At 24.1% G+C, this 16,279-nt stretch overlaps 1 long non-coding RNA gene and 1 pseudogene across 2 annotated transcripts; one reads left to right on the top strand and one right to left on the bottom strand.

Annotated features, from left to right (window-relative positions):
* The first annotated feature begins 5,652 nt into the window (after positions 1-5,652).
* On the top strand, positions 5,653-9,873 carry LOC126552105 (tudor domain-containing protein 6-like; annotated as a pseudogene).
* Positions 9,874-10,527: 654 nt separating this feature from the next.
* On the bottom strand, positions 10,528-13,969 carry LOC126551948 (uncharacterized). Of its 2 annotated transcripts, none has more exons than XR_007605801.1 (2): positions 13,830-13,969; positions 10,528-11,752 (listed from the first exon to the last, which is right to left on the bottom strand). It is a non-coding gene; the product is annotated as an uncharacterized LOC126551948 (long non-coding RNA). The 2 variants fall into 2 exon arrangements; XR_007605802.1 differs by lacking the exon at positions 13,830-13,969 and adding an exon at positions 12,342-12,431.
* Between the last annotated feature and the right edge of the window lie 2,310 nt (positions 13,970-16,279).

Raw genomic sequence — 16,279 nt, 5'->3', positions numbered from 1 at the left:
ATAAGAATACATAGACACATTTTTTTTTTTTTAGCATTTGAAGTTCAAATATTGACAAAAATTCGTTAAAATCATGAATATTTGCAAATTATTTTGTAGGTATAATTCATAAAATTTTTTGCATAAGTAGCTAAGAGTTGAAAATTTAATACAAGATTTTCCATAAGTTTAGGTTGCAATAATTATAAAAAAAACTTAAATTTTGGTGTATTCAAGCCATTAAAACATAAACCACCTTTTTTACCAATCACTGGAAATTATGTCCTAGGCTAACAAATCATCTTCATTCAGAATCGTTTTTCGTATACAATGATACCTATCATAAGATTCAAATTTAACACTCCTATAATGTATAATAGTGATCCACACGGTACCTAATGTACAACTGTAGACCCACTTACCCGCTTTTCTTTTTTATGAATACCAATGGTATAATTTAAAATAAAACACTACAGAATTTTCCGAACCCTACATTTTGCCACCTTAGCCAACAACCTACTCTACCTATTGGGAAACCCACCTCATTATAGTCATTACAATAATGTTTATAGCCCCCCTCCCCCCACCTGGGGATAGCTTAAGTCAATAGGATCAATAAGTATGCCAAACGTAGTTGAAAACAATCAATTAAATGTGTTAAAATTCAATTCAATTATATCAGAAATTTTATGTAAAAAGTTCATACACCAAACTAAATTATACTGTCACTGATCAAACATATTTTTTTTTATTAAATATTATGTATTTCGTTAAATTGACATAATATTTACTTTTAATTTTTGTGTTGGTTACAAAGATAAGTACTTAATCCCAATATCTTATTAATGGCTATCCAGTATTGTTGACTTTATTTAATGTTTACGATGGGTTTATTTATAATTCATTTTTTTACTGTAATTCAAAGTTGTCTTGTTTGTTTGGAAAGTAAAAAAATTGTTATTTATATTTCAGAGTAGCATTGTTATTTTATTTTCACGAAAAAAATACTTGATATACTTGAATAACTTGATCCGTATTCTATTATATATACATAGTAATATATATATATTACTATGACAGATTTATTAGAGTTGGCGGTTCCTATCTTTTCCAAAAATCAACACCAAGTGATCTGTGATACTATGATAGTTTAGATAGTATTGTTTGAATTGCGTCAAAGAGATTACGTGAAGGTCGTGAGTCGTGACAGTGACACAAAGGCTAAAAGATTTTGCGAACAATTTTTAAACGGTTTACAAGTCATTGAAATTTGATTAGAACTATTCGGGACAGATCAGATAATTTATGGATATTCATAAAAGACAGAGAATATAGTGTTTGACAAACACGCTGCTTGTTGAATAAATGAAACTAAGGTAAATACACCGTTCCCGAATAAACGTAATGACTATTGAGGTTAGGTTAAGTGTAAAAATCGTTCAATTTCTCACACACTCGCGAAAATAATTTACTTCACGGCTTATCCAAATATTTGTGACATTACCCATGTATCTACTCTATTCCCATGGGCGCCCATTAGAGAGGGCAAGATAGGGCACTTGCCCCCCCCCCCTGGACAAAAAATATTAAAAACGTGTAGGGTGTAGCTCAATAAATATTACCATAATATTATTATTATCTTTATTACCTTACATTTGAGAACTTTTTTATTTTGACACCCCCCCCCCACCCTAAAATGTTACCAATGGGCGCCCTGTCAATTCCTAAAAATAATCGACTACAGTACCTATAGTATAGAACAATATAGTTACCATTCTCCTCTTAAGATCTAGTTAATAAATATTGTTTGTGAACTCAGTTTTATGCTGCAATACAAAATACAATATTATATATTCTGTGTCGAAATAAAAAGTTAAGAAAAAAACCTAAATTTTAAATAATAATTATTATTATATTTCACTATTAATGATATCCAAAAGTAAAAATACTAAATTTGGTTTCTAAGTTTCTTTATTATGGTTGTCGATTTATATTAGAGAGTATAATATTTTGTTTTTCTTTCGTGTAAAATTTTATATTTTTGTATAAATTAACGTTATTATTTTGAAATAATTATTGATGACACTGACATAAATGGATTGTCATATTTAAGATACTCTGAATTAAGTTGTTTTTATATTAACTTAATTTTTTAAAGATTTGGGTAAAAAAAAACCTAATTGTAATATTTGTCACTTATAATTTTTGCACATAAAACTAAATAAAAGGTCATTGTATGTGATCTGTGCAACCTTGTACCTAAACATGTTTTAATAATATTATACTTGTATCACTTTAAAATAAATAATTATTAATAATTTTTTTGAATTTGTATTTTAAATCATTCATTAATCAAGTTAAATTGTATAAATATATTTGAAAAAATAAATATCAAAATGTAGGTACAAATAATAAAATTAAAAAAATGTAACCTTCTAGTAAATTAAGTATAGGTACGAACTTTGTGTATAATATATAAATGACTAAATGTGTTTAATATTTCAATTAATATTAAAACAATTATGTACAAATTTTAAATATTATTCATTGTCCGATGTATGATAAATATATATATGATATTATATATGTTCATGTTTTTTATCCAGCTGGGGGATTATTTTCTCGGACTAGTGATAACTGCAGGATTCGGGACTTATAGCACTAAAACTTGCGCTTATATATGACCCGATAAACTTAAAAATATGCACTAAAAATGAAAAAAATATGCTCTATAAATGAAAAAAATTACTTGAAAAGTCATTAAAAAAAATATTTATTTCATAAAAATATAAAAAAAACATTGTAATTTATTTATAATTTTTAAGTAATTAATAATAAAAATAAAATCTTTACAAAATATAATTACATGGTTTTTGATTTATTGAGTATAGAGTGTATTATTACACTTGAAACAATTTTTTGTAATTAATTATTCAACATTTAAATTAATACATTTTGAACAATAATATTATCCATCAATCGTTAAAAATCGTTAAATATACGAAAACCTCTAAAGTATGAAAAATATGCAAAATAAAATTTCATACTTCAATACTCCGTATTATAAAACGTATTTGTATATCACTCTGTTATGTTTTACAACACTTATGATGGATATTCAAATGCTATAAGTCCCGAACCCGGTGATAAGAAACCTTGTACATTGAGTTGCATTTTATTAAATTTCAGGGGTGTTATAATAATATACCGATACCGTAAAGTAGATGTCACCCTATGTCATACAATAATTGTTGTAAATTGTTTTAAAAGTTTATAAATAAGTTCTATTGGCATCATTACCACGAAAATTATACAAATAAAATATAATGATGAAAAGTAAGGTTATAAATTCAAAATTCATCTATAGAATGTAAAATGAGTGTTGGAAATTTAAATTTATACAAAACCGCATTAAATAACGGTTTAGCCTCAAACGATTTTTGATATTTGTTGTTATTCAAATAGTATAAGTCGTAAATACTTAAAAATTTTACCAGTTATTTAGATTGTCATTTTCTTTACGTGATTTGATTTTCAAAATATTTTAACTTTTTTTGAGATATTTATATTCAATTTTCCTAAGAAATTTTTTTTGAAGTGTCGATAAATTTTTTTTCAAAATATTCAAAATATTTGAAAAATTAATACAAAGTTTATCATAAGTTATTCATATAGCGATAAAAAAATTATAAGAATACATAGGCACAATTCATTTTTATTAGCATTTAAAGTTCAAATTTTGACAAAAACTCGTCAAAATCATGAATTTTTGCAAATTATTTTTTAGTACAAAATTCATAAAATTGTTTATATTTATATCTAATGTTAATCAAAAAGTATCAACTAAAAAAGAGTTGAAAATAAATGTAAGTCGACAACAGTTCAATAGTACACTACTAACCCTTCTAATAAAAAAGTAAATATAATTATAATTTAATAATTTTTCATACCTATACTTATTATAAAATTTAAATGTTTAATTGTTCTTTAAAATTTAGAGTTTTTATTAGGTTTGCTAATGTTTGATTCATAACTAATAAGTAAACACAATTAATTAAATTGTGAAAACCTCATTGAGTTTTGACGTTAAAACTCATTATAGAGAATGTAAAAATAGAAACTTTGATGATGAAGTGTTAAGGTTGGGCTTAACGATACTTGGTTTGATATGAGATGATCATATCTAATGCTTTTAATATTTTTTAAATATCGTTTTGGAATGTTCAAATAGATACTACATTATAATAATATTATGTTACTTCATTAATTTACTTTACATTATTCATTTTGCATGTTTATAGAATCAGAAAAGAATACATTATAATATTATAATTATTCTTTTATCATTAAGTCTATTATATAAAATCAATGAATAAAATTAATATAAATTAAAGTCAGATGTTTCTTATAGTATTAGATTTAATTAAAAATTAGTTTCTTAACTTTCAAATAAAAGTAAACAATTACAAATTACAGTAAATAAACTCTTAAGGATTCATTCTTATCATTAATAAAAATAATTTTAAAAATTGTACTAAAAAAATAAAACACAATAATAATTAGAACTATGAAAAAAATATATTTAAAAAAAAAGTTATTAACAGTTTATTCAAGCTGTATTTTTGAACAATTGAGGTTTTGTAGTGCATATGTATGTGCATATTTGAATACTATTAATAGTATAAAATTCCAAGCCGTGACTATAAATTTTACTTTATTTTATTTTAGATATCGCACAACCAAAATATGAACTCATTCATTACACTTATTGTTGATGAAAAAACTTTACAACTCAGATACCTTATCGTAAATCAAAAATCTACAATTTCTTTTAGATATGAATATAGCACTCCAAGGAATAATACCAATGCTTGTGGACAATATTTAATTATTGCTTGAACTTATTACAAACTTTTAATATTAAATGTTTTTTTTTAAATTAAAAGTATTAATTAGGTTTTCTAATGTATGATCAATGATTAAAAACTAATAATTATACATAATAAATTCAATTTTGAAATCCTTATTCAAGTTTTAATGTTAAACTTTATTATAGAGTGTATACATAATATTATAGAAACTTGGAATGATGTTCGATGAGATAAGTTTAGTCGTTATATTCCTTGGATTGTCAATGGAGAATAATATGTTTTTCGTACAATTGTGCTTTCTCATTTTCAGCAATTACAATTTATACCCCTCTTACAATAAGATCAAAGCTAAGATCAATTTAGCCAATCGGATTTGACCATTGTCCTCAAAATATTTGCACATAATACATCCATCATAGAGCAACAGTTGTTTCATTGGAATGATCGTCTACACTAAATCCATCAACTAGGACTGTATGAAGTTGGCAGGTTTTACTGTGTAATTGAAAGTCTTTTTGGATATATCTTATAGGCGTTATAGCACATATTTCATTGATTATTAAGGAAATGGCTAATGGTTAGGTACTTAATTGATTATATTTTATTTATTAGAAAATGGTTCTATTTAAACATGTTATATACATTTCTTTGCTAGTTAAAATTTATATATATAAATAGATACCTACATATTTTGTATCATTAATAGATATTTATTTTTGCTTTGAAATTAATTTCATTAAATTTAACGATTAATAAATACATTCAAAGAATAATCTATTGGTTAATTATTTTACAGAATGAATATAACATTCATATTGATTTTTTTAAATATGGATTCAGAAGTATCAGAGATATGGCATACAAATTACCATCTATATTTTATGTAAAAGTAACTGATGATGATGAGAATAATTGTGTTCTATTCGAAGGTGATAGATGAAGTGAACTAGAAGATATCTTAGAAGGTTAGTATGGTTAATGTGTGGGACGTGTGTATATTTTATGTAATTAAAATATAATATTAGCCGTTCAATGTTGTTGGTTATAGCTAACGATAAATATACCTAATACCTATTAAAAATCAAAACATGATTTCATTCGCTTATTTGTATACTTAATTGGAAATGTATTGTTTATTTTCTTTATTATTTATAAAAAAAGTATACCTATAAATAACATTTAAAACTCTATACTGGCAAAATTATACTAGAAACCATAAAAATACATAATTTAACAAAGTACAATTTCTTGTGTAACTTAAGAAAAGTATGAAATAAACTTGTATTTTACTTTCAATGTTCTATGACTTACCAAATGAATATATATATTTATATATGTGTGTGCATTCGCTAGGTCCTCTGTGCCCTAGTCATATACTTTCAGGCATGTCTCGTTTTGTATTTATGAGTAATATTTTAAATTTTGTCTGAAATTATAGGTAGCATCATGTTGAATTGTATGTATTTCCTGGGCTTCAATGATCCAAAGGATAATATTTTGACAGTGTTATATCGATATTAGACTTAATGTCAAACTCAACAATTACATTTTTTTTTAATTTAATTATAATAGTTACATATAGTAGATATTTATTTTTATGGCTATTTTTTAGTGTAATCCAACTAACCAGTAAAGTTATTGTATCCTATTAATTAACTTTTATCATTATTATCTAAGTATAATATACAAGATATACAAAGTACATATTATGTAACAGTTTAAAATGTTAATTTAATTGTATCTCATCTTAATTGACTATCCAACAAAATTAACTATCTAATGATACCTACATCAAAATTTTTTCATTGTAATATACTGCGTGTTTAAAAATTATATTCAAGCCACCTGTGATGTATAAAATATATAATTAAAATAAATATGTTAATAAACAATTTTTTTGTTTTCAGATCCATCACTGTATTATAAAAATATTCCGAATACTATATTGTATAATCTTTCTCATTTCTTTAATAAGCATCGGAATGGTGTCAAATTCAATGAATTGATGTCTTTATACTGTGTAATATATTAAATTAAATAGTTTTTATTTACAACAAATATTTTAGTTTTATATTTTTTTTAGGCAGAATATGGCCGAGCTTATGAACCTTTAAAGTATGGCTATTCTTCTGAAAAACACATGTTTGAATCTTTAGACAAAATGGTTGAAATAGAAAATAATCAGCTGTTTACAATAGATCCTTTTGCTTATGCAGAATGTTTGAAAAATAAAAATGTAGATGTAATAAACCACCAAGATAACAGTTCCATTGTATTATTAATGGTATGTAATAAAACAGCTTTTACCTTTTAAGATAATACATATTATTATATATTGTGTTATCTTTTCATAAAAAAGTAAATCTTTTGATTTTCAAATAATTTTTATGTTTTGTTGAACAATTATGAAATATATTGAAAATAATAATTCAATTTTTATTTTAAATGATGTTTTAATCATTTTAATCAATATTTTTAACTTAAATAAATTTCAATAAATTGATTTTAAATGTATTTAATCCGTGTTGTAATTATAAAAATATAATTTGAAGCTTTGCTAAATTGTTTTGTATTATGAACAGGCTGATGATTTTTTATTGTATTACATTGGAAAGGATATCTGCAATGGGAAATTTAGGTATTCTAAAATTAAGTTGAACGATCAAAAGGTATTAAAAGTCATAGTTTCTGAAGTGTACAACCCAAGTTTATTTTATATTCAATTAGAAGCAGAAGTCAATAATCTGAATAAATTCATGGATACATTGCAGTTGGTTTATTATTTCATTGATTTGTAGTTATGTTGTTGTTCTTTATAGCTTTGTAACTTATATATTGTTATAGAGAGTACTACGAAAAAAATGAAGAAAAATACAAAGTTATACCAAGGCTTATTCTTCCAGAATTGCCATGTGCCTCATGCTATGAAGATTCTAATCTGTGGCACAGGGCTATGGTTTTAAATATTGTTGATGAAGAAAATGTGAAAGTAACTAAGATTTTTATACGTTTATAGTTAATATTAATCTATAAGTTGATAACAATTTGTTTTAGTTTGCAAGTTAATATTTATATAGAAAGCTTATTTAGCTAACTTTAAACCATAGATCATAAAATTCAAGTTTACACAATACACGCTTATAATAAGTAATTAAATAAAGCATTGGATACAAATCATTAGGGAATGTGTGTTGAATACACCATATTTGTAAATAAAAGTAGGAAATATTAAATGGTCTAATACATTCTTTTTGTGTATAAGTGAACACTAGGACCATCCCGTTATTCAACCAATTTTCAACTTCTCGCTGTCAGCTGCATTGTTTCCAGTGTGTACCTCCATTTAAAGATTCCAAATATCGTAATGATAAATTAAATAGGACCGGTGACATAGAGCCCTCCTGTCTAAGACCTGACTTATTTATTTGCTTTTTTTTCTAAAACCAAATTAAACATCTAGTATTTTTTAAGGTGGTTTTAGAGCTAAGTATCTGGATATGTGTAATTAGTAATTGATTTTTAATACTTTTAACTCTATATGAAACATGAAAAGTAAAATATAATGATAATACACCATCCATGAATATAATAAATTTTAAATAAAATATAACTAGTAGTAAATGGTTAGTACTACTAACTAAATATTTCCATTTAAAATAATTTATTTGGCGTGGAAACTGGTTTTAAACTTCTGCGGAGTAATAGTAATAATTCTTTGAATACTTATTAAAGTTAAGTTATTTAATCTTCTATACACTGTAATATTTTGTAATATTAAATATATTATATATCATAAATATTTTTTTTTTTTTTACATAATATAATACATATTTTTATTGATATTAATTTATGTGTAAACACTATTTAAATTTTAAACTATTTTTAATTGTAACCTATTGGTCTTTTTTAATGTTGTTAAAACCCCATTGTTATTATAAACAAAATTCTTCATTTATTTGGCAAAAATATTCATGTTATTTTCATTATTTTTTAGTTATTATATGTTAATTATGGAAAAATTAAAGTAGTATCAAAAACAAATGTAAGACTTTTAGCATCACGATTTGGAGCATACCCTATTCCAGCAGTACATTGTGGTTTGTACAATTTTAGCGAATTGAATTATCCACGAGAGATAAGTGAATCTTTTGCTGAAATGACTGATGGCCATGTGCTAGAAGCACAGTTTCATCACCCACATTTTGAAGTAATTTTTAAATAAACAAAGTGTTAATGAACTTTAATTAAATTTAATTTTTTAACAGGATGATTCTCAAAAAATGAATGTCACATTATTTTTGAATACTGAACACGACAAAATTAATATAAACAAAAAATGGTAAGTTATACAATTTTTTATTATTTTATTTCTATAAAGGTTAATTATTTTGATATTGAATAAAATAATTATTTTAAACCCATTAATAATTTTAAAATGAGTTGTGGGTTATTATTATATTTTTGTCTTTTTGGCTATAACCAGAAAACAATTCTTATATTTTCTAATATAAAAGCATTATTTTATTCATTTTCAATGTTACTTTTAGTTTTGAAGTAATCATGAATCAAATAACACAAATCCAGAATAAATTGGAAGAATGATTTGTAGAGTATTGCAAGGAAAACAATGGACTTAAGTTTAAAAAGAGAAAAGTAAAGCAACAAGAAAACAAAAAGTTCTTCGTTTACCAGATACTATTATTTTAATTTTAAATTATATTATTTAATGTATAATTGCCAATTGAAGTGTAATTAAGTACAAATTATTATAAAAATTAAAAGTCCTAATATTATCACATAGAACCAATTTGTTAAATGTGTTTTTATGTATGTGTATAGATTTCTATATACTATGCAAAATGTGAGGTATTGTAACTGGTATTTTTAGTTCTTAAAATTTTTTAGAGACCTTCGCACCCGCATGAGTTGTCTTCCTCTTACATATGTGAGACATACTAAATTTTAGTTCATCAGTTTCAATAGTGTGCTTTTAGTTTCGATATTTAAGTACATTGACCTATAATCAAACTTTTAATTAAGAAAATTATCTGTGTTCTCATTGGTTTTTTACGATATTTAAATTGTTAAGTGATTTATGAGTATGATAAATGTTGGAAAATAATAATTTACTTAAAAATTAAAATATTGTAAAAAAAACACAAAAAATGCTCTCAATTTATAGGTAAGACCTATTTTTTTTTTTTTTTTTGACATATAATAGGTCAATTCACTCCAATATCAAAAGCACACTAAAAAATTGATGAACAAAACTTTACTATCATATGTCCTATATGTGTAAAAAGGAGACTTGCTAGTAATTACAATAAAAATGTTCATGGTGGTTTTGTTATTAAATAAAACATTGGCATTATGGTATTATTGGTTTCTTTTTCTCTAATGAATTGTATTTGTACAATAAATTATATTATTTTTAATAATTTTCTGTTGTCATTGTTATTACCGAAGGTGCCAACAATATTAGTAGACTTAACTGTTTTTTAAAGGTATAATAGAAAATCACAGGATTATAATAAAAAGAATAGAATTATAATACATAAAGTGGACTGTGTTTTAATCTTTTTCTCAATTAATTTATATAAAATAATAATTATGTGCCACAAGCAGTATAATAATAATAAAATAGAACAATATAAAATATAATGATAAATAACACGAATAATATTAATATTAATATAATTGTTTGACTCAGCAATAAAAATGTAATAATAGTTGGCCCATGCCAGCTCAACGGATAGTATAATAGTACAAATATTATGTAATAACAACAGTATAGATAAAAAGAATACTCGTACAATATAGTAAAATATATAAAATAAATACAAATAAAAACAAGTGGCAAACTCGTGAACGAACGACCTAAACTAATCTAATCAAACCCATACAAAACTTAATTAATTCCCTTTTTGACACACGAGATCCAGTAATGGAGAGCATACAAAAAATCCAACAAAATCAAAATACAAACCTTCCAAAACACAACTTTCCGCATAATCACAAATATAACTGATATATAATTGATAATATTATATGAAAATAATTCATAACATTTTTTATTAAAAGCTGTACTTGATAGGTAACACGTTCTTCTATTGTTCCGGCCGAGAACGTACAATAGTAGTCCATGCGCCCGGATACATCAATAGTTGACTTTAAAGTAACTGTTACGGACAACGTACTGTCCGTATACTGATATTACATACATGGTGTGATGTCACATTTTCCATTTTTTATAATTAATACTACAGGCACACGAGTACAGGACACGAGAGTGTGGAATATTATATTAATACAATAATTTAACTGAGATTACTCGAGAAAACGGATTTGTTATTACCATTAAGTGGACATAGACTTATCCTCTGTGAGTGTAAAATGCAAAAAAAAAATAATAGGAATAAGGAAAAAGTAAATTGATAACAGTGTATTAACCGTATTGGAAATTGTAGAAAAATATGAAGATTGAATCAATTATCATAAAAGTTTGAAATTGAAAAAACTTTAAAAAATATAATACTGAAAATTTAAATGATTACAACTTCAATTAAACAATACATTTTATACATTAAATGTTTCTTTAAACAAATACAAAACTTACTATAATGATAATGACAAGGATTGTATAAATAATAGTATGATATTTGAGATTAACTGACACCTATTTAAATACCTATAATAGTTTTGACATTCTAAAAACCAATGATTTAATTTAATACACAAATCTTACAATAAACTAATTGAATGTATTGACGTCTAAGAAACAGTAACTATTGTCTCTTACAAGTCCATTGTTGATACGTCTGGCCAATTTGTCAAATGTTTCTTTTTGTACTTAAATCCATTCCATTGTTCAGCAAATCAATTGTCAAACGTGGTACTGCAATCTACAAAAACAATAACTTTTTAATCTGTGATAAAAAATTAACAAAAGATTAATACTAAACATAACCATAACTATGATTATAAGAATGAATCCTACCTATAGCCAACAAAACTTAAAACTTTAAAAAAAAGAAAAGGAAAAATGTTATGTTTTTGACGTTATTAATTTAATGAAAACTATTCTTAAATAGATGTAAAACACATGAAAAAATTTAAACTATGAATCTAGCAATTGCACTGAACTACATATAAATGATATCATGATAAGCAAAAGTAAATTGATAACAGTGTATTAACCGTTTTGGAAATTGTAGAAAAATATGAAGATTGAATCAATTGTCATAAAAGTTTGAAATTGAAAAAACTTTAAAAAATATAATATTGAAAATTTAAATGATTACAACTTCAATAAAACAATAAATATGATACATTAAATGTTTTTTAAACAAATACAAAACTAACTATAATGATAATGACAAGGATTGTATAAATAACAGTATGATATTTGAGATTAACTGACACCTATTTAAATACCTAAAATAGTTTTGACATTCTAAAAACCAATGATTTAATTTAATACACAAATCTTACAATAAACTAATTGAATGTATTGACGTCTAAGAAACAGTAACTATTGTCTCTTACAAGTCCATTGTTGATACGTCTGGCCAATTGTCAAATGTTTCATTTGTACTTAAATCCATTCCATTGTTCAGCAAATCAATTGTCAAACGTGGTACTACAATCTACAAAAACAATAACTTTTTAATCTGTGATAAAAAATTAACAATAGATTAATACTAAACATAACCATAACTATGATTCTAAGAATGAATCCTACCTATAGCCAACAAAACTTAAAACTTTAAAAAAAAGAAAAGGAAAAAGGTTATGTTTTTGACGTTATTAATTTAATGAAAACTATTCTTAAATAGATGTAAAACACATGAAAAAATTTAAACTATGAAGCTAGCAATTGCACTGAACTACATATAAATGATATCATGATAAGCAAAAGTAAATTGATAACAGTGTATTAACCGTATTGGAAATTGTAGAAAAATATGAAGATTGAATCAATTGTCATAAAAATTTGAAATTGAAAAAACATTAAAAAATATAATATTGAAAATTTAAATGATTACAACTTCAATAAAACAATAAATATGATACATTAAATGTTTTTTAAACAAATACAAAACTAACTATAATGATAATGACAAGGATTGTATAAATAACAGTATGATATTTGAGATTAACTGACACCTATTTAAATACCTAAAATAGTTTTGACATTCTAAAAACCAATGATTTAATTTAATACACAAATCTTACAATAAACTAATTGAAGTATTGACGTCTAAGAAAAGTAACTATTGTCTCTTACAAGTCCATTGTTGATACGTCTGGCCAATTTGTCAAATGTTTCTTTTTGTACTTAAATCCATTCATGTTGTTCAGCAAATCAATTGTCAAACGTGGTACTGCAATCTACAAAAACAATAACTTTTTAATCTGTGATAAAAAATTAACAAAAGATTAATACTAAACATAACCATAATAACATGATTCTAAGAATGAATCCTACCTATAGCCAACAAAACTTAAAACTTTAAAAAAAAAGAAAGGAAAAAGTTATGTTTTTGACGTTATTAATTTAATGAAAACTATTCTAAATAGATGTAAAACACATGAAAAATTTAAACTATGAATCTAGCAATTGCACTGAACTACATATAAAGATATATGATAAGCAAAAGTAAATTGATAACAGTCTATATTAAACGTGGAAATTGTTGAGAACATAAAATATGAAGATGAATCAATTGTCATAAAAGTTTGAAATTGAAAAAACTTTAAATAATATAATACTGAAAATAAAGATTACCACTACAATTTAAACAATAAATTTTATACATTCAATGTTTCTTTAAACAAATACAAAACTAACTATAATGATAATGACAAGGATTGTAAAATAACAGTATGATATTTGAGATTAACTGACACCTATTTAAATACCTAAAATAGTTTTGACATTCTAAAAACCAATGATTTAATTTAATACACAAATCTTACAATAAACTAATTGAATGTATTGACGTCTAAGAAACAGTAACTATTGTCTCTTACAAGTCCATTGTTGATACGTCTGGCCAATTTGTCAAATGTTCATTTTGTACTTAAATCCATTACATTGTTCAGCAAATCAATTGTCAAACGTGGTACTGCAATCTAAAAAACAATAACTTTTTAATCGTGATAAAAAATTAACAATAGATTAATACTAAACATAACCATAACTATGATTATAAGAATGAATCCTACCTATAGCCACAAAACTTAAAACTTTAAAAAAAAGAAAAGGAAAAAGGTATGTTTTTGACGTTATTAATTTAATGAAAACTATTCTAAATAGATGTAAAACACATGAAAAAATTTAAACTATGAAGCTAGCAATTGCACTGAACTACATATAATGATATCATGATAAGCAAAAGTAAATGATAACAGTGTATAACCGTATGGAAATATTAGAAAAATATGAAGATTGAATCAATTGTCATAAAAATTTGAAATTGAAAAAAACATTAAAAAATATAATATTGAAAATTAAATGATTACAACTTCAATAAAAACAAAAATTTATACATTAAATGTTTTTTAAACAAATACAAAACTAACTATAATGATAATGACAAGGATTGTATAAATAACAGTATGATATTTGAGATTAACTGACACCTATTTAAAACCTAAAATAGTTTTGACATTCTAAAAACCAATGATTTAATTTAATACACAAATCTTACAAAAACTAATTGAAGTATTGACGTCTAGAAACAGTAACTATTGTCTTTACAAGTCCATTGTTGATACGTCTGGCCAATTGTCAATGTTTTTTTGTACTTAAATCCATTCCATTGTTCAGCAAATCAATTGTCAAACGTGGTACTGCAATCTACAAAAAACAATAACTTTTTAATCTGTGATAAAAAATTAACAAAAGATTAATACTAAAATAACCATAACTATGATTATAAGATTAATCCTACCTATAGCCAACAAAACTTAAAACTTTTAAAAAAAAGAAAGGAAAAATGTTATGTTTTTGACGTTATTATTTAATGAAAACTATTCTTAAATAGATGTAAAACACATGAAAAAATTTAAACTATGAAATCTAGCAATTGCACTGAACTACATATAAAGATATCAGATAAGCAAAAGTAAATTGATAACGTGTATTAACCGTTTTGGAAATGTAGAAAAATATGAAGATTGAATCAATGTCATAAAAGTTTGAAATTGAAAAAACTTAAAAAAATATAATACTGAAAATTTAATGATTACCACTACAATTAAACAATAAATTTTATACATTCAATGTTTCTTAAAACAAATACAAAATAACTATAATGATAATGACAAGGAGTTGTATAAATAACAGTATGATATTGAGATTAACTGACACCTAATTTAAATACTAAAAAGTTTTGACATTCTAAAAACCAATGATTTAATTTAATACACAAATCTTACAATAAACTAATTGAATGTATTGACGTCTAAGAAAACAGTAACTATGTTGTTCTTACAAGTCATTGGTGATACGTCTGGCCAATTTGTCAATGTTTCATTTGTACTTAAATCCATTACATTGTTCAGCAAATCAATGTCAAACGTGTGTGGTACTGCAATTCTACAAAAACAATAACTTTTTAATTCTGTGATAAAAAATTAACAATAGATTAATACTAAACATAACCATAACTATGATTAAAGGAATGATCCTACCTATAGCAACAAAACTTAAAACTTAAAAAAAAGAAAAGGAAAAAGGTTATGTTTTTGACGTTATTAATTTAATGAAAACTATTCTTAAATAGATGTAAAACACATGAAAAAATTTAAACTATGAAGCTAGCAATTGCACTGAACTACATATAAATGATATCATGATAAGCAAAAGTAAATTGATAACAGTGTATTAACCGTTTTGGATATTGTAGAAAAATATGAAGATTGAATCAATTGTCATAAAAGTTTGAAATTGAAAAAACTTTAAAAAATATAATACTGAAAATTTAAATGATTACCACTACAATTAAACAATAAATTTTATACATTCAATGTTTCTTTAAACAAATACAAAACTAACTATAATGATAATGACAAGGATTGTAAAATAACAGTATGATATTTGAGATTAACTGACACCTATTTAAATACCTAAAATAGTTTTGACATTCTAAAAACCAATGATTTAATTTAATACACAAATCTTACATAAACTAATTGAATGTATGACGTCTAAGAAACAGTAACTATTGTCTCTTACAAGTCCATGTTGATACGTCTGGCCAATTTGTCAAATGTTTCATTTTGTACTTAAATCCATTACATTGTTCAGCAATCAATTGTCAAACGTGGTACTGCAATCTACAAAAACAATAACTTTTAATCTGTGATAAAAATTAACAAAAGATTAATACTAAACATAACCATAACTATGATTATAAGAATTA

Source organism: Aphis gossypii, chromosome X (assembly GCF_020184175.1).
Source record: "Aphis gossypii isolate Hap1 chromosome X, ASM2018417v2, whole genome shotgun sequence".
In the NCBI taxonomy this organism is placed as follows: Eukaryota; Metazoa; Arthropoda; class Insecta; order Hemiptera; family Aphididae; genus Aphis; species Aphis gossypii.
Note: the sequence above shows the minus strand (reverse complement) of the source record. Positions and strands in the feature narration are given on the sequence as shown.